This window comes from Heteronotia binoei, chromosome 18 (genome assembly GCF_032191835.1).
Source record: "Heteronotia binoei isolate CCM8104 ecotype False Entrance Well chromosome 18, APGP_CSIRO_Hbin_v1, whole genome shotgun sequence".
NCBI lineage: Eukaryota > Metazoa > Chordata > Lepidosauria > Squamata > Gekkonidae > Heteronotia > Heteronotia binoei.
Genome location: NC_083240.1, coordinates 47,831,408 through 47,853,947, shown reverse-complemented (window position 1 = coordinate 47,853,947; position 22,540 = coordinate 47,831,408). Strand labels below are relative to the sequence as shown.

At 46.4% G+C, this 22,540-nt stretch overlaps 1 protein-coding gene across 1 annotated transcript in view; it reads right to left on the bottom strand.

Annotated features, from left to right (window-relative positions):
• Positions 1 to 22,540, bottom strand: part of KSR1 (kinase suppressor of ras 1) — a 180,172-nt gene that overhangs the window by 98,651 nt on the left and 58,981 nt on the right. The window contains exon 2 of the mRNA XM_060259190.1: positions 2,015 to 2,155. The gene's annotated coding sequence lies outside the window, so the exon portion shown is untranslated. The remainder of the gene's footprint in view (positions 1 to 2,014; positions 2,156 to 22,540) is intronic.

Genomic DNA, 22,540 nt, shown 5'->3' with positions numbered 1-22,540 from the left:
TGTGACACCAAGACCTCAGAGAGTTGGCGTTAAACAAGTAACTAATGCCACACCGAGAGAATATCTGTGTTCTGCTGGAGGTGAAGGTACTTCTGAGCATTCACAGAGATTCTTGCAAGTCAATACAGTCACATCAGCCCCATCACAACCAGTTTTATGGCAGACGCACCGGATAATCACTCCTTCCTATTGGAACTAAAACAGGAAGGCAAGCAGGAGGTCCATATGAAGCGATCGGTTCAAGGGTGACACCATTCCATATGTCAGGAAGGCAATCAAGCACATTCTCATAGAAAATATACCCTGCTTTTCACTACATTAAGGAGCCTCCAGTTAGCTTCCAATCTCCTTCCTCTTCCTCTCCAACAGGCACATTTTGAGGTTGGAGGGAAGTTCTGAGAGAACCGTGACTGGCCCAGGGCCACCCCAGTAGGCTGCATGTGGAGAAGGAGGGGGGAATCTAATCCTGTTCTCTGCACCTCTCTTAACCGCTACATAACGCTGACCATAGGAAGTCAAACATGCCCATGATAAAGATGGAAGGATTTTTTTAAATCACAGGTTCAGTTAGTAAGATTCAAAAGATCAATTTTGGACTTAAAATAGACACACAGTACAGTAAAAATAATCCTGTCTGTTAGGTTCTGCCATGTGCATTCGGACAAAGTTGGGAGTGGGGCTGGCTCCAGGAAATCTCCAAAGTTGGGAGATTTCCTGGAATCCCTTCCCACCCACTCACCCATGTTTCTCATCGGATGGGTTTGACAAATGCCTCGCACCCAAGACACAACTCATGTACAACAGAGCAGATGAAAAGCAGCCCTTGGACCATACCAGGGATGGAACTGCATGACTGAATCATTCCCACACAGGTGTAAGGAAGCAGAGTTCTAATCTCCTTTTTGTGCCAGAGGTACAGTTTGTGTGGTAACTGCCACCAGCACAGACACGGATGTAGCTCTTGCCCACTAGAAGAGGCATCAGCTTTTGATCTGCTATACAGAGGATGCTGGGAAATCCTCCAAGGATTTCAGTGAACACAATTTTTGCAGAAGAAAAAGAACTGGGGAAGTTTTGCATCCGATACTCAGGAGAGCAAAAACACCAAGCGGGAAACTGCTCACTGCATGGCTGTTCCCAAGAACAGGATGGGGTGCAAATAAGGGACTCAGTCCCTGAATACTTTGGATTGTCCTCATAGTGGAAGGGCTGGGGCTTAATGAAAGAGCACCTGCTTTGTAAGAAGAGGGCCCTGGGGGGAGGGAGCTGATCCCTGCATCTCCAGTCAAAAGGATCAGGTAGGAGGTGATGCAAAAGACCTTCCACTGAGGCCCCAGAGAACTGTTGCCAGTCTGCACAGACAGCATTGACCTTAGCAGACCACTAGTCTGACTTTCAATGCAAATTCCAGTACTATTTCTACTGTTTTTTAAACTTGCCCACTTGCACTTGGCTGATGACCAACACAAATCATTCCATGATGCAGTGCCACCAGCACCCAAAGTCCAGAAAGACAGAGACAAGCTACTGTCAAGCATCTTGTTTCTTTCTTGGTATAACTGTATTGTTAACTGTTATTCTAATGTATTGCACATCAAAGCCATGTAACCTCTTTCTTAGTTCTCACTAGTAGCAAATGCAGGAATGCCCTCTTTGAAGATAAGGCCTCGTAGGACACTTTCCCAGGCTCAAACCTGGACCCAGGATGTTGCTAAACTGCAAGAATAGATAAAGTAGCCAGCGTGTTAATTTCACACGCCTGTGTAAGAATTCCTAAAATACCTTTGATGTGCCCCCTTAAAGATAGTATTCTTGAGTTACACTGTATCACTTCCAATCTGGTGCCTACCCGAGCACAATGGATTATCAATAAACCAAGACTTTGTTTCAAAATCATTGACTGGTTATTTTGAGATCTGATGCTTGACAGCTACACTCTGCTTCAAGGGAGCACCCAATTCCATCACTGCCTGTGTACAGGTACATTTCTGAGATGCACCACCACATGCCTTACCTGTATGACGTCTCTCCTCACATTCACAAGGTACAACCAGTCACTGAACCTTGGGTAGCTGTTCAGCTCAACTGTTCTGTCGTTCAGAGGAACATTCAGTTTGCACTGCAGCTGGCTACCGATATAGCGGACAAGCTTCACCTGTCAAAGTAGGAAGAAAAAGATTAAAGTGGTGCAGAGTAACGTCAGGAGTAGCAGATAACCCGGCAGCCACTGACTCAAAATATGCTTCTCCCTTGAATCCACCAAGGCAGACTTCAACTAAATGTTATTCCCAGGATCTACAAAATTCAGGGATAATACACCCCCCATCACCCCCTGCAATTATATACTATGGATCTCCTTTACAAGGCTGTTGTAATTATTGCAGGGATTTCTGGAGTGTTTTGCATATCTGAAATATACACCCTGCTAATAAAGACAAGTTTGCACAAATAATTAAATAAGTATTGTTTTTGCACTCCAAATCCTTGAAATATACATCTTAATAAAACTGGGGGGAAAAACTGATGTTATAATTGGTTAATGGCCATAAATAGAATCAACAATCATTATTCACTACTGGGCTGGATCCAGTGCATTCCTCCTGCATCAGCATTCTCTGATTGTGCTTCCAATCCAATATTATTAAAGAAGGTTTCCTTTTTTAAATAAACTGAGTCTCCAAGTCAGGAATATCCCAGGGCATCACGGTTTTATATACTGCATCTATCGACCACCTTTCTGCTACGGAACTCAAGAAAATTTATTTCCTCTCCTTGGAGACTCCTCTCACTTCTATTATGATCTTATATGTCCTCATGCATTTTATCGTGCTTTTCAATCCGCTTCCATCACTGTCCCTTCCCCAGCAGCTTCTGGTTGAGGGCAGCAATTATTTCCACCTTCCCTGGCACTTTGCTTCCTGCCTTCCCTCCATGGGGGCAGTGGCACAATCTGAGGTTTTTAGCCCCACCTAGAAATGTTATTTGTATTTACTGTTTTATTTTTTGATTAATTAATTAAATGTGTTTTATTGCTGCACACCACCCTGAGTCCTGTTCTGCAGGGGAGGGCAGTCTAGAAGCCTCAAACACTCAAGATGGAAAACAAGAGATCTCTTTTTGGTGTGCATTTTTTGCACGTGTGCATTCTCACCCAGCTACTTGGCAACTATAGTGTGAGGGGAGATGGGTTAGGCCCCATTGTCATCTAGGTAACCATGTGTCCTAGGCAAACATTTTCTAAGGCAAATTTCTCTCTTCTATTTCCAGCTTGTTATTTATCACATCACTAGTCCCACCACTAGTCTCCCACTCGGTATCAGCTCTGCAGCATATGACGTCCTGCTTTGCAGAGGCTGCCAAGCTATTCGGCCTAGAAGTTAGTCTGAAGAAGACAGAAGTTCTCCACCAGCCTGCACCCCAGGAAGATTATCACCCTCCCTGCATCACTGTGGGTGAATCAGTTCTGAAGACAGTCCAGCAGTTCAGCTACCTGGGGTGCATCATCTCCTCAGATGCCAAGATCGACAAGGAGATTGACAACAGGCTGGCAAAGGCAAACCGTGCATTTGGCCGACTGCACAAAAGAGTGTGGAGCAACAAGCATCTGAAAAAAGGCACAAAGATCAATGTTTACAAAGCAGTTGTGATGACAACCCTCATCTATGGCTCCGAATCGTGGGTTTTATACCGTCATCACCTGCGACTCCTTGAGCGCTTTCATCAGCGCTGCCTTCGCACCATCCTCAACATCCATTGGAGTGACTTTGTGACCAACACTGAAGTCCTCAAGCGGGCAGAGGTTACCAGCATCGAGGCACTGCTTTTGAAGACGCAGCTGCGCTGGGCAGGGCATATTTCTAGGATGGAAAACCACCGCCTTCCCAAGATTGCCCTGTATGGCAAACTCTCCACCGGCCATCGAAATAGAGGGGCACCAAAGAAGAGGTACAAGGACTCCTTGAAGAAATCCCTTAGCACCTGTCACATCAACCATCACCAGTGGTCTGACCTAGCCTCAGATCGCAAAGCATGGAGGCACACCATCCACCAGGCTGTCTCTTCCTTTGAGAACACACGCATAGCTGGTCTTGAGGACAAAAGGAGATTGAGGAAGAATCGTACTGCTACAGGACCAACCCTAAATCAGACTTTTCCCTGCAGCCGCTGTGGCCGGACCTGCCTGTCCCACATTGGTCTTGTCAGTCACCAGCGAGCCTGCAGCAAACGTGGACTATTGCACCCTTCTTAAATCTTCGTTCGCGAAGCCAAGCCGAGAGAGAGAGAGAGTCCCACCACAGTTTCACCAACAGTATGCCACCTCCATTGTCAGAGGGCATCCCCTGGGTGTGGGCTGTGGTCTCTCATCTGGGGAACTCACTTCCTGTAGCTGTCCGCTTGGTGCGGAGCCTGGTGACATTTAGGTGCCAGGCAAGTGGTCCTATTCCCTCAGGCATCCACTTTTCTTTATGGGGGGAAGAGTAATGAACTTGCTCTGCTGGTACTTTTAAAGCTTGTTGTTTTAACAGAGGTTTTATTACTCTGATTTTTAGATTCCACAGAGTGCTGCAGTGTTCACTGGAGGTATTTGGCAGGCAGCCACGTAAAGCTCTTACTCTTATTTTACTTTTTTATTAGGGCTATCTTTAGTACAGAACTTTCTCCTAAAACTGAGTCACAAAAAGTCTTCCAAAACCTGAACACATGAAGCCACCTTATATAGAATTGGACCACTGATCCATCAAAATTGGTCTTGTCTGTTCTGACTGGCAGTGGCTCTCCAGGGTCTCAGGTCTTTCACACCACTTTCCACCTGGTCCTTTTAACTGGAGATGCTGCACGGGGTTGAACTTGGGACCTCCTGCATGTCAAGCAGAGGCTCTCCCACTGAGCCATGGGACTCTCCTAACTCAGAAAAAGATATTCCTGACATGGCAGCCAGATGGCAGGTGCCCTTAGGGCTGTGACTCTGCCCCAAGTAGGCATCAAATAGATCTTCTAAGAAGCAAGACATTGACTAATGGTGAAAAAACATCAACTAACGAGCTGTTTCAATGAGCCCCAAAATCACACAGTGAAAACAACCAAATTTCGACAATGGATAGCTAGGTTCAAATCTCTGTTGCAATTTGTCAGAAACATTGTTCAACAAGAAAAGACACTAATTCCATGCATTTAAACCTGTGAAATTGTACAGGCCACAAGATTTCAATTTCAGGAGATTTTTAAAATTAAAAGTACATTCTGCATTCAAAGTCATCACTGTAACTGTAATTAAAATCTTGACGTGGCAGGCCAAGAAATTTTAAAGAAAACGTTTCCTCAAACAGACAGGGCTGGGGAGTGCTAGTAAAAATCAGTCAATGGGGGGGGGACCAGGTAGCAGGGCATCATAGAGCACAATTTGCTTCCACTGGAGCTCTGGGTTGGGTCTGGGTGGCACAAAGAACAGCCCACAAGGTTCTCAGCAGCCCTGAAGTCAGAAGCAAGGTCTCCAGATTTCAAATTTCTCACCCCTGCTGTTTTAATCCAAATGTCCTTCATTCAGTGCTCCTTCTCCCTTTTGTCAATCAAAACCTTAACTCTTTATTTCTGCACACATTATCCTGTACTTGTGTCACATTCGGCTGCAAAATTGACACTTTTCTCCATATTACTTGTGTGCAAATAAATCATCAACTGACAAATCTATAAACAACTGTATTGTACGCATCAACTACCACATAAAAGGTCATATCACTGCAACATACAACAGAATCTACACAACCAGAACAACAAAACACTGAGAACCAAAACTATTGAAATAAATGCAAATACATTTTAAAAGAAACCAAATAGGGAAATCCTCCTGGGGAGCCCCAGTACTCCACCTTCTTCTCCATCATTCAAATCAGTCAAGTGTTTCCCACCCCCCCTCAGAATAGGTCCTGGGTTTAAGGAGAAGGAGAGGGAGAGGAATTGCAGATTTATACCCCACCCTTCTCTCTGAATCAGAGACTCAGAGTGGCTTACAATCTCCTATATCTTCTCCGCCCACAACAGACACCCTGTGAGGTGGGTGGGACTGAGAGGGCTCTGACAGCAGCTGCCCTTTCAAGGACAACCTCTGCCAGAGCTATGGCTGACCCAAGGCCATTCCAGCAGGTTCAAGTGGAGGAGTGGGGAATCAAACCCGGTTCTCCCAGATAAGAGTCCGCGCACTTAACCACTACACCAAACTGGCTCTCTTTAGATGAGTGGATGCACCAAGGAAGGCCCCATCACCATGGAAATGAGATCTTCCTCAGCCGGAGCACCAGGCCATGCTCAGCTTCAGTCACCTGCTCAGTACAGGCCAATCCGCTAAGCAAGCTTATCAAGCCCAGGCACTGACTGGCCCCTGAGCTCACCTGCTCTTTGGTTTGTCTGTTTTTGTTCTACCTGGGGCTGCCAAAGGCCACGTTGGGGGCAGGGGATTCCCACCTGCTGGCTGGGGGAGGGGGACTTAACAGCAGGGGGGAGGCCTAGTCCAGCGTGGCAGTGATGCTGCTGGCCATGCCCCTCCTGGCGTGCAGTGCAGAGTCATGTCATTGTGTTGCCAGCAAAGTGGTATTTAGGGTTAGTAAACAAAGTAAGTCCCTGCTCCCCACCCTGGCAACTCTAGTCAGATACATCGCTTTTCTCTACAATGAGAGACAAAGTGGTTTATATCAGGGGTGGCCAACGGTAGCTCTCCGGATGTTTTTTTTGCCTACAACTCCCATCAGCCCCAGCCAGCATGGCCAATGGCTGGGGCTGATGGGAGTTGTAGGCAAAAAAATCCAGAGAGCTACCATTGGCCACCCCTGGTTTATAGATTTGCCTCTCCTCCATTTTAACCTCACAACCACCCTGTGAGGAGTGTCTGACTGGCCCAAGGTTGTCCAGCAAGCTTCCACGGCAGCAGAGTGGGTGGGGAGCTGAAGTCAAGTCTCCCAGGTCCTAGCCCAGCATTCTACCTACTATGCCACAGCGGCTCTAATGTCTCAAGATTTCTCATTTCTGGTACAAAATGGTTCTCAAAAAGCCAAGGCAGAAAATATTTTACCTCACTGCCCCATTCTAGTTCTATCTAGCAACTCAAAGCTGACATTCCTGCTGGAACTTCATTCACCCAGCAGCCTGCAATACTGGACTTGAGGCTACGGAGTGGTCTTTGGCTGGAAAATTCAGGATACTAGAACTGCAGCTATCAAACTGGTTCCCAAGAATTCCCAGTCTGGTGCACATCCACCTTACTTCAAAGCTGGAATTACACCACCATAAAGCTACCTTACATCAAGTCAGATTATTTAGGTGACAGTTCTCTCTGGTCTCAGGCCAAGCATCAGCTCTTCCAGCCTCCTCTCCCTGAGGTGATTTAACAGGCCAAACAGACACTTAAAAATGTAAAGCTGCAAGCAGACCAGTGTTCTACCGGCTCAGGCCTTGGAAAATTTCCTTCAACTTGAGCAGCTAGCCTAGAAATTTAGGAGCCAGATTCATTTTCCAGCCTTCAGGATTTTGTATTTTAACTACCATATTCACTTCCACAATATATCCAGGTGGGCAGCTGTGCTGGTATAAAGCAGGTGTGGGGAACCTCTGTCCCAAGGGCTGTATACGGCTCTCGAGGTCAGTTGGTGTGACCCTCAGGGATTGCTGGACTGAACCGAGCCATGTGGTAGCCTCCCTGGGGCCTGGCTGGCCAGCGAGGATCGTGGGGCCCAGTCATGGTATACAGGAGCCTCCCCAGGGCCAGGCAGGAATCACAAGGCCCAGATGTACTGTACGGCAGTCTCCCTGGGGCCTAGCTGGCCAGCCAGAATTGCTGCAGAGCCTGGAAAAGTTACTGCCACAGTTCAGTTTGCACTTGATTATCTCAGATGGTGTGACCTAATATGCTAATATTAGGGGATGTGGTCTAATATGCTACTGAGTTCTATGCATTTGCCTAGGGCAGCAGGCCGTGTGTGTGCACGCCAGATTAGGCTCTCCCCACATTACTTCAAATAGAAAAACAATTATTTGCATTACTTTTCCTGGCCTGAATCATTCTCCCTCGGCGGAACACTGTTTTTTAAGTTGATAATTTTTTATGGCCCGCGAATGATGTTATAAATATCCATATGGCCCTTGGCAGAAAAAAGGTTCCCCACCCCTGGTCTAAAGTGATAGAACAAAGTTGGAGCCCAGTGGCACCTTTAAGACCAACAAAATTTTATTCACAATGTAAGCTTTCTTGTGCTAGAAGCACCCTTACCTGCTAGAAACATTTCCACTATTTTGCATACTAACTCACTGTCCACCCTCTCTCCCTATAGGACTGCTAATTCCATCCCATACTATTGTCTGATGAAGTGTGCTTCTAGCACACGAAAGCTTATATTGTGAATAAAACTTTGTTGGTCTTAAAGGTGCTACTGGACTCCAACTTTCACAATACTTAACCCTAAACTCTTCACAATTTCTCATAATTTTATTGAATTATGACAAAATTGCTGTAGCATACAAATAAATGTTTATCATCCCCACAACAAAAACCTAACATCTAACCCTAACCAAATTTCTCATAATCCCATAATTGCTTTTAAAAATCCTGTTTAAGTGAATACTGAAGCCAGTCTAGAAACAACTAGTTAAGAAACGAATCCATCTGCCACCACTGAATGGTGTAAAGTTGATATACAAACAAGCAATGGCAAGAACTTCAAGTACATGTATCTTTATGTCATACAGCAAGTCATATTCTGATGTGAAATGTTGTGCGAACTTTTCCTGAGCATCAATAAAATCACCACTAAAAATACCAGGCAAATTTCTAAGCACCTTCCCGACCTGGTGCCTGGGATCTGTTGAGCCCTCTATCAGTTCAGCATTGTCTACACTGCTAGAAGCAGCCAAACAGAGAAGGACCTTTCCTATCACCAGCTGCTCAAAACTCCTTACCAGGAGATTGCAAGCTATTGAACCTGGAACTTCCTGCATGTGATGTGAGCGTTCAGGCCCCATCTAATGTCTTGGTTAGAAAAAGATTAAAGATTGAGTTTAGTGGTGCCTATAAGACCAACAAAGTTTTATTCCACATGCATGCACACTTCTTCAGATACAATGAGGTGGAAATTACCAGTCCATACATAGAGGTCGAGGGTGAGCAGAAAATTAGCATACAGCATAATGAAGATGTTTAACAAATTCAAGTACCAAATTGCAAATGCAATTTTGGGCTGTATCAACAGACGTATAGTGTCCAGATCACGTGAAGTGATGGTATCACTTTATTCTGCTCTGGTAAGACCTTATCTGGAGTATTGTGCTCAGTTCTGGGCACCACATTTTAAAAGGATATAGACAAGCTTGAACGGGTTCATAGGAGGATGACAAAGATGGTGAGGGGTCTGGAGACCAAGACCTATGATAAAAGGTTGAAGGAGCTGGGCATGTTTAGCCTGGAGAGGAGGCGGCTGAGAGGTGATATGATCACCATCTTCAAGTACTTGAAGGGCTGTCATCTAGAGGAAGGTGTGGAATTGTTTTCTGTGGCCCCAGAAGGTAGGACCAGAACCAATGGGTTGAAATTAAATCAAAAGAGTTTCTGGCTGAACATTACGAAGAACTTCCTGACCGTTAGAACGATCCCTCAGTAGAGCAGGCTTCCTCTCTCTTTCCTTGGAGGTTTTTAAACAGAGGCTAGATGGCCGTCTGACAGCAATGCAGATTCTGTGAATTTATGGGGAGGTATTTGTGAATTTCCTGCATGTGCAGGAGGTTGGACTAGATGACCCTGGATGTCCCTTCCAACTCTATGATTCTATAATTCTAGGAGAAATAAGCTGAGTTTATATGGTTACCTTCCCATTTGTTTGGGTTTAATTCCAGGGGAAAACAGTGAAGGAAGTAAATATGTCAGAATTGGAGAGTGATGGGCAGATGTATCTCTACTTGTGGAATGCTGAGTGTAATCAACTGAGACCCTGCCATCATGCTCCATCTGTCTCCTCTCAAGCACGGAGGTGACCTTACAGCAGCATCTTCTCTGAAGTGGAGCGATTGGCTTTGGAGTGTGATGTTCCCTGTCCCCAGACCAGAGAAATACATTCCAGTCTGTCATTCTAAATTACATTACATTCTACTTTTCATTACAGTACTTTACAATGTATGTGTAGCCTTTGTGGGGAACTGGTGAGAATACAGATGTAAGGGCTGAATGAGATTAGCATATGCAGTGAGATAAGAAATCAATATCCCTGTTAACTCCTGGGGATTCCACTGTTCTGAGTGTTGTAATAACTTGTAGTTCAGCAATTTCCTGTTCCAGTCTGTTCATGAAGTCCCTCTGCAATAAAACAGTTACTTTGAGGTCACCCACTGCATGTCCTGGAAGGCTGAAGTGTTCTCCTACAGGTTTCTCAGTCTTGTAATTCTCAATGTTGTCAAGAGGCCTTGCCATTAATATTGTTGGTTCTTGACTTGCTGTAGCTGTACTGGGAATGTTGGGGGAGTTATGCTCTGCTCTGCTTTGCCTTGCTTGCTTTGCTCTTGTCTGTAACGTACAAAGTAATAATTCTGCCCTGGCAGAGATGCTCGTGTCTGGAATTCAAGGACATGCTATCCTCTCCTCAGAGACTGTCTTGGCCCTGTTAGCACACAATGGGAGACTGGGTGAGAAACAGCTACCTTTGCTTTGTGCGGGCCTTTTGCTCTGAATTCTGGCCGGCTTGTAATGGCCCAGGAGAGAGTATATAGATCTGGCCAAAATGATAACAGCCAGATCTGACACAGAGAGTCATACTGCTGTGATATGTCTATCAATAAAAATGAACTTTTTCTGAACACCAGAGAGAGGCCTGCTTACTGAGAGCTCTCCAGGAGCTGACAGATGTCAGTTTTGCATCCATTTATCCTTTGACACAGGGTTTTACCTGTTTGCCGCATGCAGAGATCTGAAGGGCATTGTTGGCATTCAGTGGACTCTACAGTGTTAGAAGATGAGCATGTGAATAAGCCTGAGATGGTGTGGTTGATGTTGTTAGGCCTAGTGACTGTGTTGTCTGTCAAAGTTGGCACCTGGGTAAGCTATGGTACCACTGCCTATGTTCAAATTAGATATTGTATTATTGTGAATAAAGAGGATTTTGAGACTGGGGGCTGTCTGTGCGCAAGAAAAGGTTTGCATCCAGTACTCTTTACAATATGATACTACAATATTACAATAATAGAACCCACTGATTCATTTATGAAAGCCAAGAACCTTAGAACATAAGAACATAAGAGAAGCCATGTTGGATCAGGCCAACGGCCCATCAAGTCCAACACTCTGTGTCACACAGTGGCAAAAAAATTTATATACACACATACACTGTGGCTAATAGCCACTGATGGACCTGTGCTCCATATTTTTATCTAAACCCTTCTTGAAGGTGGCTATACTTGTGGCCGCCACCACCTCCTGTGGCAGTGAATTCCACATGTTAATCACCCTTTGGGTGAAGAAATACTTCCTTTTATCTGTTTTAACCTGTCTGCTCAGCAATTTCATCGAATGCCCACGAGTTCTTGTATGTGAAATTTACATTTCTGTGTGTGAAATTTAGTGAAATTTGGTTCCATTTCACAGTCTGAAAACTGAAGAATAAAACTGAAACATCTTGAATATCTAGAATGGACATCTTGTGAAGGCTGAATGGATTTCCTGACCCTTTTCCCTCTATTTGGAGAACTTTTGGACATTCCAATGACTATATTATGGACTTGATTTATTAGAGGGATGGGAGTTTGCTTTGTAAATCTGCTGACATGCATGTGGAAACTGGTTTAATACTGAATATGTTATGTGAATTATTTGTAAATTTGAATATGTGCAAAATTTGTTATTTGATAAGTGTGAAATTGTTACTTAGCGGTTTTTCTATTTATTGGGTGTGCGTAGCATACTTTAGGGATGCCTACTTTAGAGTGCAGATCAAAGAGGGGGACGAGTGGAAAACTGCATTCATAAGAACATAAGAGAAGCCGTGTTGGATCAGGCCAACGGCCCATCAAGTCCAACACTCTGTGTCACACAGTGGCAAAAAATTTTATATACACACATACACTGTGGCTAATAGCCACTGATGGACCTGTGCTCCATATTTTTATCTAAACCCTTCTTGAAGGTGGCTATACTTGTGGCCGCCACCACCTCCTGTGGCAGTGAATTCCACATGTTAATCACCCTTTGGGTGAAGAAGTACTTCCTTTTATCCGTTTTAACCTGTCTGCTCAGCAATTTCATCGAATGCCCACGAGTTCTTGTATTGTGAGAAAGGGAGAAAAGTACTTCTTTCTCTACTTTCTCCATCCCATGCATTATCTTGTAAACCTCTATCATGTCACCCCGCAGGCGACGTTTCTCCAAGCTAAAGAGTCCCAAGCGTTTCAACCTTTCTTCATAGGGAAAGTGCTCCAGCCCTTTAATCATTCTAGTTGCCCTTCTCTGGACTTTCTCCAATGCTATAATATCCTTTTTGAGGTGCGGCGACCAGAACTGCACACAGCACTCCAAATGAGACCGCACCATCGATTTATACAAGGGCATTATGATACTGGCTGATTTGTTTTCAATTCCCTTCCTAATAATTCCCAGCATGGCGTTGGCCTTTTTTATTGCAAACGCACACTGTCTTGACATTTTCAGTGAGTTATCTACCACGATTCCAAGATCTCTCTCTTGGTCAGTCTCTGCCAGTTCACACCCCATCAACTTGTATTTGTAGCTGGGATTCTTGGCCCCAATGTGCATTACTTTGCACTTGGCCACATTGAACCGCATCTGCCACGTTAACGCCCACTCACCCAGCCTCAACAGATCCCTTTGGAGTTCCTCACAATCCTCTCTGGTTCTCACCACCCTGAACACTCCAGTGGGGCAGTTCAAGTACCTCGTGATGCCTTTCGGATTACAGGGCGCTCCGGGAGTGTTTATGAACTTTATTAATGAAGTCTTGAGAGAGTACCTGTACAAGGGGGTGGTGGTGTACCTGGATGACATCATTATCTATTCAAAGGACATAGCTTCCCATGTACAATTAGTGAGGAAGGTGCTCACCACCCTATACAAGTACAAACTGTATGCAAAATTATCCAAGTGTGAGTTCCACCAGACTGAGCTTGACTATCTGGGATTCAGAGTGTCCGGGAAAGGACTCACTATGGATCCCGCCAAAATACAGGCAGTATTGGATTGGGCACCCCCGAGGACACGTAGGGAAGGTTATGACCATGCGCCTACATTTCTAAGAAATTCTCCCAAGAGCAGCGGAATTGGTCGGTGTGGGACAAAGAGGCATTCGCAGTAACATTTGCATTAAAAACATGGAGGTCCTGGCTGGAGGAGACGAGAGTACCATTTTAGATCTGGACCGATCATAAGAAACTAGAGGCACTAACCGGCCGCAAGAAACAAACTGAAAAACAAATTCGGTGGGCGGGATTCTTTGCGAAGTTCGACTTCACCCTGAGACACATACCCGGGTCGAAAAACTTCTTAGCCGATGCGCTATCTAGACTGCCCCAACACGAGAGTCAGAGGGAGGAGGTGGTGGGCTCCATCATTCCCCCCAGCGCCATAGTGGGCGCAGTGACCACCCGGTTGGGGAAGAAACAGGGAGCGCCAGAACCATGGGGGGGCAATAGACTGATCAAAGAAACAACGCAAAGGCAAAGGGAGACCTGAAGGACTGATTAAAGGGGAAGAGGGGTTTTGGTACCACGACGGGAAATTGTATGTGCCAAAAACACTGAGGCAAGAGGTTTTACAACACTGCCATTGTAATAAACTGTCAGGTCAATTCAGATACGTGAAGACGTTACACCTAGCCAATAGACAATTCTGGTGGCCTCAAAAGAAAAAAGACATTTCGGAATTTGTGACCACTTGCACGGTGTGTATAATGGAAAAGAAACGAGGTGGGAAACCCCCCCCCCGGACTCCTCCAGCCCACTCCCACTGCAGAACGCCCTTGGTCCGTGATCTCTATGGACTTTATAGTGGAACTACCAGCTTCTCAGGGCAAGACTGTAATATTGGTGGTGGTGGATACTTTCTCAAAGCAAGCCCATTTGATTCCCTGTAAGAAATTGCCTACAGCAAAGAAGCTTGCCTATTTGTTTTTCCAACACGTTGTTAAGGTCCACTCATTCCCCAATCAGGTCATTAGTGACCACGGCTCGCAATTCGTTGCCAACTTCTGGTGGGAGTTTTGTAAACTGACAGGCATGGAACAGGGGTTGAGCTCTGCCTACCACCCACAGACGGACGGGCAGACGGAACGCATAAACGCGCTTCTAGAACAGTATTTACGGTGCTGTGTGAACTTGCAGCAGACTAACTGGGTGGAGCTGTTACCATTCGCAGAATATGGATACAATAATAGTCTCCATAGCTCAACCAAAGCAACTCCCTTCAAAATGGGGCCATTCAAAATAAAGAGGGTGATAAATAAAGTGACAGTGGAGTTGGAATTGCCAAAACTGTTTAGTAAAATCCATCCTGTTTTCCATTGCAGCCTTTTTCGGTGAGATCCAGGGGCTACGAGCTGGCACCCTCGCCCGCCGGAGCCCAAACCACTCCAAGTAAAAGGTCAGAGTCACCATGAGGTGCAGGAGATATTGGATGCGAGAGAAAAAAGGGGGGTACTGTACTTCTTAGTACGCTGGAAGTATTTTCCCCCCAGTTGTGATGAATGGGTAAAAGCATCCGACCTCCAGGCCTCCCTCCTCCTTAAAAGATTTTACCTGCTGCACCCAGACAAACCCCGAGCAAGAGCTTAGGGGGGGCAGTATGTCAAGCATTGTGAATTTTCTATGTTATAATTGTAAGATCATAGAATTGTTACTAACCATGAATTATATTCAGGCACATCAAAGTAGCAAACCCCTTCCATTGCTTCTTTCACTTTTACTAACAAATGCAGGAATGTCCTCTTTGAAGATAAGACCTCCTGGGACTCATTCCCAGGCCTGGTGAGGGCTGGACCCAGGATGCACCAACCACAATAAAGATAAGGAAGTTAGAGTGTGAATTTCACACGTGAATGTAGAATTGTTTATAGAACCTTTGATGTGGCATTTTAAAGCATGTGTTCTGTTGTTACTAAGTATCAGTTCCAATACTTAGCTCGGCTGAGCCACATGGATTATCAATAAACCACACTTTGTTTCAAAACCCAAGGAATGGTTATTTTGAAATCTCATGCTTGACAAAAGTTGGCTTCTGGATTTATTGCAAGTTATGGTACCACTGCCCACGTTCAAATTAGATATTGTATTATTGTGGGTGAGTTTGAGACTGGGGACTGTTTGTGCGCAAGAAAAGGTCTGCACCCAGGACTTTTTTACAATATAATACAACATCTAAACCCAGATGCCAACTCTGCTGCCACATACATACACACACACAGGGCTTTTTTTGTAGAAGCCCAGCAGGAACTCATTTGCATATTAGGCCACACCCCCTGACATCGCCATTGACACCAAGCCAGCCGGAACTGTGTTCCTGCTCAAAAAAAGTCCTGCCCAGACAACACAATCACTGGACTGACAGCCTTTCCCCCCTCACACACATATCAGAAGCCCCTCCCCCATCCCCCCGTCCCCCAAAGCCCCATCAGCCTGCCAGAGAGAACGACAGGTGCCATTTGCACCAGCAACTCTGAACTGCTTCCCTCCACCCTGCCTGGCACTAAGTCAGCTTGCTGTTTTCTGGGGCAACGCTGCGTTTGTCACATCCCACACAGCTACTTTCTCAGGTCTCCAAACAGCTTGCTAAAATTTTAATGGGTTTTAAAAGAGGAGGGAGGAGGAAAGATTTCTGGTCTGATACAGCTGAAAGCAAAAGATTCCACGTCCAGAGCAGCAAGACAGCAAAGTCAAAAACAGAACACAGAAACTGTGTCTTAGAGTGACCATTTTGTGCAGCTTCAGAAGGAACAAAACGGAAAAAGAGCTCGGGGTGGGGGACCCAAAGCAGAAGCCTTGCTGGATCAGGCAAAAGTCCACCAAGTCCAATATCTAATTTCCTACGGTGGCCTAACCACATACCACTGGAAAGGCCATGCATGAGCTACAGCGCACACACATGCACACCAGTGTTTTCTACCATTAGCTACACCTCTGAAACACACTGCTTCTGAACATGGAAGTTCCACTTAGCCAACATGGTTAATCACCTACAACACACTTCTACACCTCCGTAACGGTATCTAAACCAACAGTGGCGCTTGTACCAGCTAGAACGAGTCCCCAGATCCCCACAAGCTTCCATAGGGGTGTAGAACTTGCATCTCCCAGGCCACCTAGCCACCACCTCCTGCCATTCTGTCTGCCAGCAAGGAAAGATTTCCTTTTGTCTGCCCTCAGTCTACTGAAAGCCCACTTTACTGGGTGACCCATATTCTGGGGCTAGGGAAAAGAGAAAGGGGGAGAAATATATACTTCAGGGGTGGCCAACGGTAGCTCTCCAGATGTTTTTTGCCTACAACTCCCATCAGTCCCAGCCAGTGGCCATGCTGGCTGAGGCTGATGGGAGTTGTAGGCAAAAAACATCTGGAGAGCTACCATTGGCCACCCCTGATATACTTAATCAACTTTTTCTACACCTTTCATATTTTATAAGCCTGACTTATGCCTCCTTTAACCATCTTGATTCTAAAGAGACCCACAAGTGCCTTTGTAATTCCTTATACTGACCATCCTCAAATGCTGTAATCTGTCCTGCACACATAGATGCTGTGCATGGCCTACTCGGAGCGGCACCTGATCACCAGAGTTTCAAGAATAAAAAGGTCTTTCCCAGCACTTACTCCTCAAGAGCCTTTCGGCTGGACATGTCAAAGACCAGGAGACCCAGGTTCAAATCCCATCTCTGCTGCAGAAGCCTGCTATGTGACCTTAAACTAGTTGCCCTCTCTCAGCCTAACCCAGTAAACTGTGCTCTTCCAAACAGAGAGAAAGGCAGGGTATAAATAAAGTCAACCAATTAATCAACAATGGTAAGGCTGGCATTCTACCAGTGAGCCCAAGCCCTTCCCTGTCACAGGGAACTCAGAGGTCTTCATTAGCAAACCCCCTTGTCCCTCCTTCTCCCCCCATGCGCTTGTTTTCACGCATCACTTGTGAAGTGGCACAGACAACTGTGGGGGGGGGGGGGCAAACAAAGAGGCCACAGCTAAGGCCAGACGTGAAAACACAGCTGTACCTCTTACACATCAGCTGGCCAAACATCTCCCTGTGGTGGAACTACATGTGCCCCTCAATAGCCTCCTGCAAGCAGCCCCAAAGACAGCCGTAGTGGTGGCTCCCACAAGACCATCCCAAGCTTCTGGCAGCTGACAAGCATCCAGGCGAGGATGAACAGTCACGCTTCCAGTTCCAAGAGTGAGAGAAACGGTTATCAGTTCAGTACCTCGGCATACATTTTTTTAAAAAACATTTTAAAAACACAACACTGAATACAGTTTGAACCTGTTATCACTCTGCTGCTTTCTGACTCTGCTGGCAGCCATGGGAGGGGGGGAGAGAAAAGATGCCTTTTACATGAAGTTCACATGAAGCAGACAGGGAGCAGAGGTAGGAATTACTCTAAATTTGGATGGCGGCACAATGCCAGCATCCCTGAGTGTTTACTTAGGGTGGTTCTAGTCACCTACTGCACAGGTACAGAGTTCATGCCGGCTGCAACTGGACTTCACCGCCAGAGAAGCAGATCTGCCTTGGGTTGCTTTCCAGAGAACTTAGCAGCAGCCCTGCCCAATGGTCACACGGCATTCTGTGTCCCCTGGTGGCTAGCCTGATGTCCTGGAAGACCCACCCCAGGCCACAGCTTCCTGACGTTGGCATTCAGAGAGCTGCATGACCTCCAGCCTCCACTCGTCCTAGAAGCTACAATGACCCCACTGAGGGGATTGTACTTTGGCCACATTCTGAGAAGACAAGAGTCCCAGGAAAAGACAAGGAGGCAGCAGGAAAAGTGGGAGATGGATGAACTCTACAGGAAGTCCGGCCCTCAGTTTGCAAGAGACAGGATCTTTTGGAGGTCATTAATTCTTAAGGTCACACCCTTAAGTCAGAAGCGACTTGAGAGTACTTCAGACACAGGCACACACGTGCACGCATGTACACACCTGGAGGACCCATGTGGCCATCACACTCTCTCCCTCCCTCTTTCAAGAATGTAAAAGGTAAGGCAAGGCCCCCTGTGCAAACACCAGTTGTTTTCGACTCTGGGGTGACGCTGCTTTCACGTTTTCACAGCAGACTTTTTACGGGGTGATTTGCTATTGCCTTCCCCAGTCATCCAAACTTCCCCCCCAGCAAGCTGCGGACTCATTTGACCGACCTCGGAAGGATGGAAGTCTGAGTCAACCTGGAGCTGGCTACCTGAACCAGCTTCCGCTGGGATTGAACTCAGGTTGTGAGCAGAGGGCTCCGACTGCAGTACTGCAGCTCTAACACTCTGCGCCATGGGGCTCTTCCTAAGAATGTACCTAACTCCATTTTAAAGTCATAATATGCTAGTGCCCCCCTCCCTGCATGCATCCTGTGGCAGTGAGTTGCACAAGCTTTGTGAGAAGTAGTAACTTTTGCCTGTGCTGCCCCATCAACTGCAACAGGGCCCCCTGGCTTCCAATGTTTTGAGAAGCTGGTCTCCCATGGTGAGTATTGCCTTCTCTGACTGGCAGCAGCTCTCACTCAGGCTGAGGTCTTGCACATCAACCACTCCATCTTTTCCACTGCCATGTTTGCTGTACCACCAGCCTTCATCGGCCACCTTCTGCCTTCTGCCCCGTACAGCTTCTGGTGCCTTGAGCCATTGTTTTGCTTGCCCTCTGCTCCAGACCTGCAGCCTGAGGCCTGCCACATTGTTTGCTAGAAGTCTTTGCTCCCTGATTGAATCTCTTTGTGTATTTTGCAATCTGCCTGGAGAGTCCCTGTGAAAAGGGCAGGCTGGAACTGCCCACGGCGGCTCCTTTGACTGGGCATTCCAGGGCCTACGTGGGGGCCTTTCTGCATGCAGAGCAAGCACTCCCTCCCTCAGCCTCAGCTCTTCAGTCTCTAGAGAGTCCACAAATGGCACCAGATGACTGGGCCTCCCAGGATCTCTGTCAAAGACGGGGCTTTCCTCATATCAGATACCCGGCCAAGAGCCTTTCACTTGCGCTGCCAGGGACTGAACCGGGGGCCTCCTGTACCCCCAGCAGGAGCCCTTCTTTCCTGAAGCAAAGCAGGTAACCGTCATGCTCAGCAGGCTCTCTTTCCCTTGGTGAGGGGAAGCAGATGGGAACGCATCCACCCCAGCCCTGAGATTCAGAGCACAGCTTTCCAAGCACAAGCAACAGTCGCAGCTGAGACACTGGAAACATGCCATTCTGGCCAGCGCCCTGGCATTAAACAGCACCTTTTTTGACTGGGCTGGTCAGTTTTCATTGGACTTTGACACCACACTGGCAAAAGGATCTTATGGGAATGAGAGACAGCTGTTTGTTTAACCAAGACAGACGCAACAGCCTCACCCAGTGCGGTTTATTGGCCTGAGCTCTTGCAATGTGGGGAAGTCCCTTCCTCCGGGAATGCCTCGAGCAACCCAAAAGGGAGGGAAGATCATGGGGAGGCCAAAATCCTGGCAGCCCAGGAAGCAGGCACAGCCCCCTGACTGGAGGCCCCAACCAGTCCCCAGGGCCTCTGCCATAGCTCCAGGGGCTGCCACTGGCCCCACCAGCAATTTGGCTGGCTGGGGCAGAAGCAGTCTCAGCCTCAACCTGGAGTTAAAGAGCCAGCAGATCAGCTGTTTCGCAGGCGCTTTAACTCCAGGGGGGAGCTGGGGGTTGCTTTTGCTGCGGCTCCACCGGCTGTTTTGGTGGTGAGGAAGGAAGGGAGGGTTGAGACCAGAGTGACAGGGAGGGAAAAGAAGGGTCTTCTCTTCCCTCCCTGCTGCTCTCGCAGCTGCCCTCCCTTCCTCGCCATTAAAATAGCTGTGCCGGCAGGGCAGAAGCAGCCGTCCACCTCCCTAAGCCAGTTAAAGGGCCCAATGATCAGCTGTTTTGCGGGCCCTTTAACTAGCAGGGGGGCTGAGGCTGCTTCTGGGGAAGGGAGGGAGGGTGGTGGCGAGGGGCAGGCAAGGAAGAGCTTCCCTTCTCTCCTTGCTGCTTTCTCCGCCCCTTCCCCTCCCAGCCCGATCGCCACTGCTTCTCCTCGCCTCTGCTGCCTGCCTCTCCCCCAGCCTGTTCCCGCGAGTAGCCCCATGCCTGCTGCCTACTTGCATGGCTACTCATGAGTAGGAGGCAGATCCGGTGACTGGGGTGGGGCGGAGCTGTGCTGCCTAGCCAGAAGGGCTAGGGTCGGCCCTGCCTGTCGCTAGAGGGAAGGTCATGTGGGGGGCATCAGTGCCCCCCCCAAATGTAAATGCCTCCCCGACGTTCCAAATCCTGGCTACGGCCCTGCCAGGAAGCCTGGAGGGCCCACGGAGGCAAGCAAGGGGGCAGGAGGGAGTGGCAGAAGCATGTCTGCTCCCAACCCGCATCTCATGTCTCCTCTGAATGCACTGGAGAGGGGATCATGGGGGGGGGGGGGCTGTGGCAGCTCTCAGTACACTTGATTGAGCCCCTTTACTCCCCTTCCACTGTCCCATATTTGAAACGTAATGAAACTCAGGGCAGCCAGACTCCACCTGCTTGCAAAAGAGTACAAGAACTGAAATCTTGAGATCTGCTTCAGCATCTCTTGTAAGGTGGAGGAGGTGACGGGAGCACCAGAGTGGCCCCCACCACCAGGCCTCAAAATCCCAAAGGTTCCCGCAGGCTCCAGAATGCTTGCGGCTGGGGCTTCTGTTCGGGGTAGTGGAGGGCAATTTAATGCCTACTGCCTACTTTTCTCAGTCAGACATCAGTCCAAGATATGCACAGGAAACTCTGAGGAGATTTACCTTGGCTAAAAGGGAGTCCCGGGGGGGGGGGGCTCCTTTGAGGGGTCTCCGGAGACGAGTTGCATATTCATCATCTGCAGAAGTTTCCAGAGTCATTTATTTGACATAAGCTCGACAGGATCCTAAACTTCTTTGAGATTGCTAAACATCTAAAGCTATACAACACCAGTGTTGGATCTGGATAACTGCAGGAAAAGGTACTGATGACTATCTTCATTCCGGGACTATTTAAAGTTAAACAAAATAAAATCAGAAGGTGGGAAATAGAGATTCAGAAAGCTTGGAAGAAGAAGGGGAGAAATTTTAATTTTGTAAATTTAAAGGACAGTGCTAAAAAGTGGAAAGGAATTTATTGTTTTGTCTACTTGAGGTTTTGGTGGAAAAGCCCCATCATCACAGATTTGCAGCTCTCACAGTCAACACAGGAAATACGTCAAACATCGCGAGAAAGGATATATAATAAGAATAATTGCAGAATTTTTGGAGGAAGATCCTGAAGGAACTAGAAGCATGTATGACTATGCTTCTAGGTTTCTTTTTCTAGGATTATTTTTCTTGGCATATAGTGAGTTCACTCTATACATATGTATAGAGTGAACTCACTATATGCCAAGAAAAATAATCTACCAAGAGATGTGGTTATAAGATATATGACAAAAGAAATGGTGGGGAAAATCTTGAATAAAAATTTTGAAAAGACATTGATAGTGGGAGGCAGCAGAGTAAGAATCATGAAAGAATTGCCAAGACAAGTGATAAATGATAGAAAAGCATGCAAAAATTGACAGAAAAACTACGTGACAATGAAATGAGGTATAGATGGATAAAACCTGAAGGTCTGAGCTTTGAGTTGCAAGGAAAAAGGATTACAATTATAAGCACACAGGAACTGCGTAGGTTTTATGAAGAACATAAAGAATTTGCACCATGATGGATTACAAATTATTATCTTGGAATGTAAATGGACTAAATTCACCACAAAAAAAGAAAGGCAACGTTTCATTGGATTAAAAAGCAAAATTGTAATATAGTTTGTTTACAAGAAGTGCATATCAAACAAAAGGATTACAAATTTTTATGGAATAAACAACTGGGACTAGAATTTTATTCATTGGCTGAACAGAAGAAAAAGGGAGTGATTTTCTATATTAAACAAGAACTGGAGACAAAATTAGTGTTTAAAGATAAAGATGGAAGATCTGTAGCGGTAGAAATAATATTAAATGCAAAAAAAATGTTGTTATTGGGACTGTATGCACCAAATGGTGCAAAGGATGCTTTTTTAAAAGACATTATACAACAATTTGATGAACTGACTTATGACCAAGTTTTGATATTGGGGGACTTTAATGGAACAATTAAGAACACACTGGATAGGTCTGGGGGTAAAAAAAATAACAAGGAAAGAAAATTGCCAAAGTCTTTTTTTGATTGGTCAAACAAGAAAATTTGGAGGATATATGGAGGAAATTTAATCCTGAAGTGCGGGACTATACCTTTTTTTCAGCAAGACGTAAAACTTTTTCCAGAATTGACATACTGTGGTGCACTAAAGACTTAGGCCTTATAACAAAGAAAACAGAGATT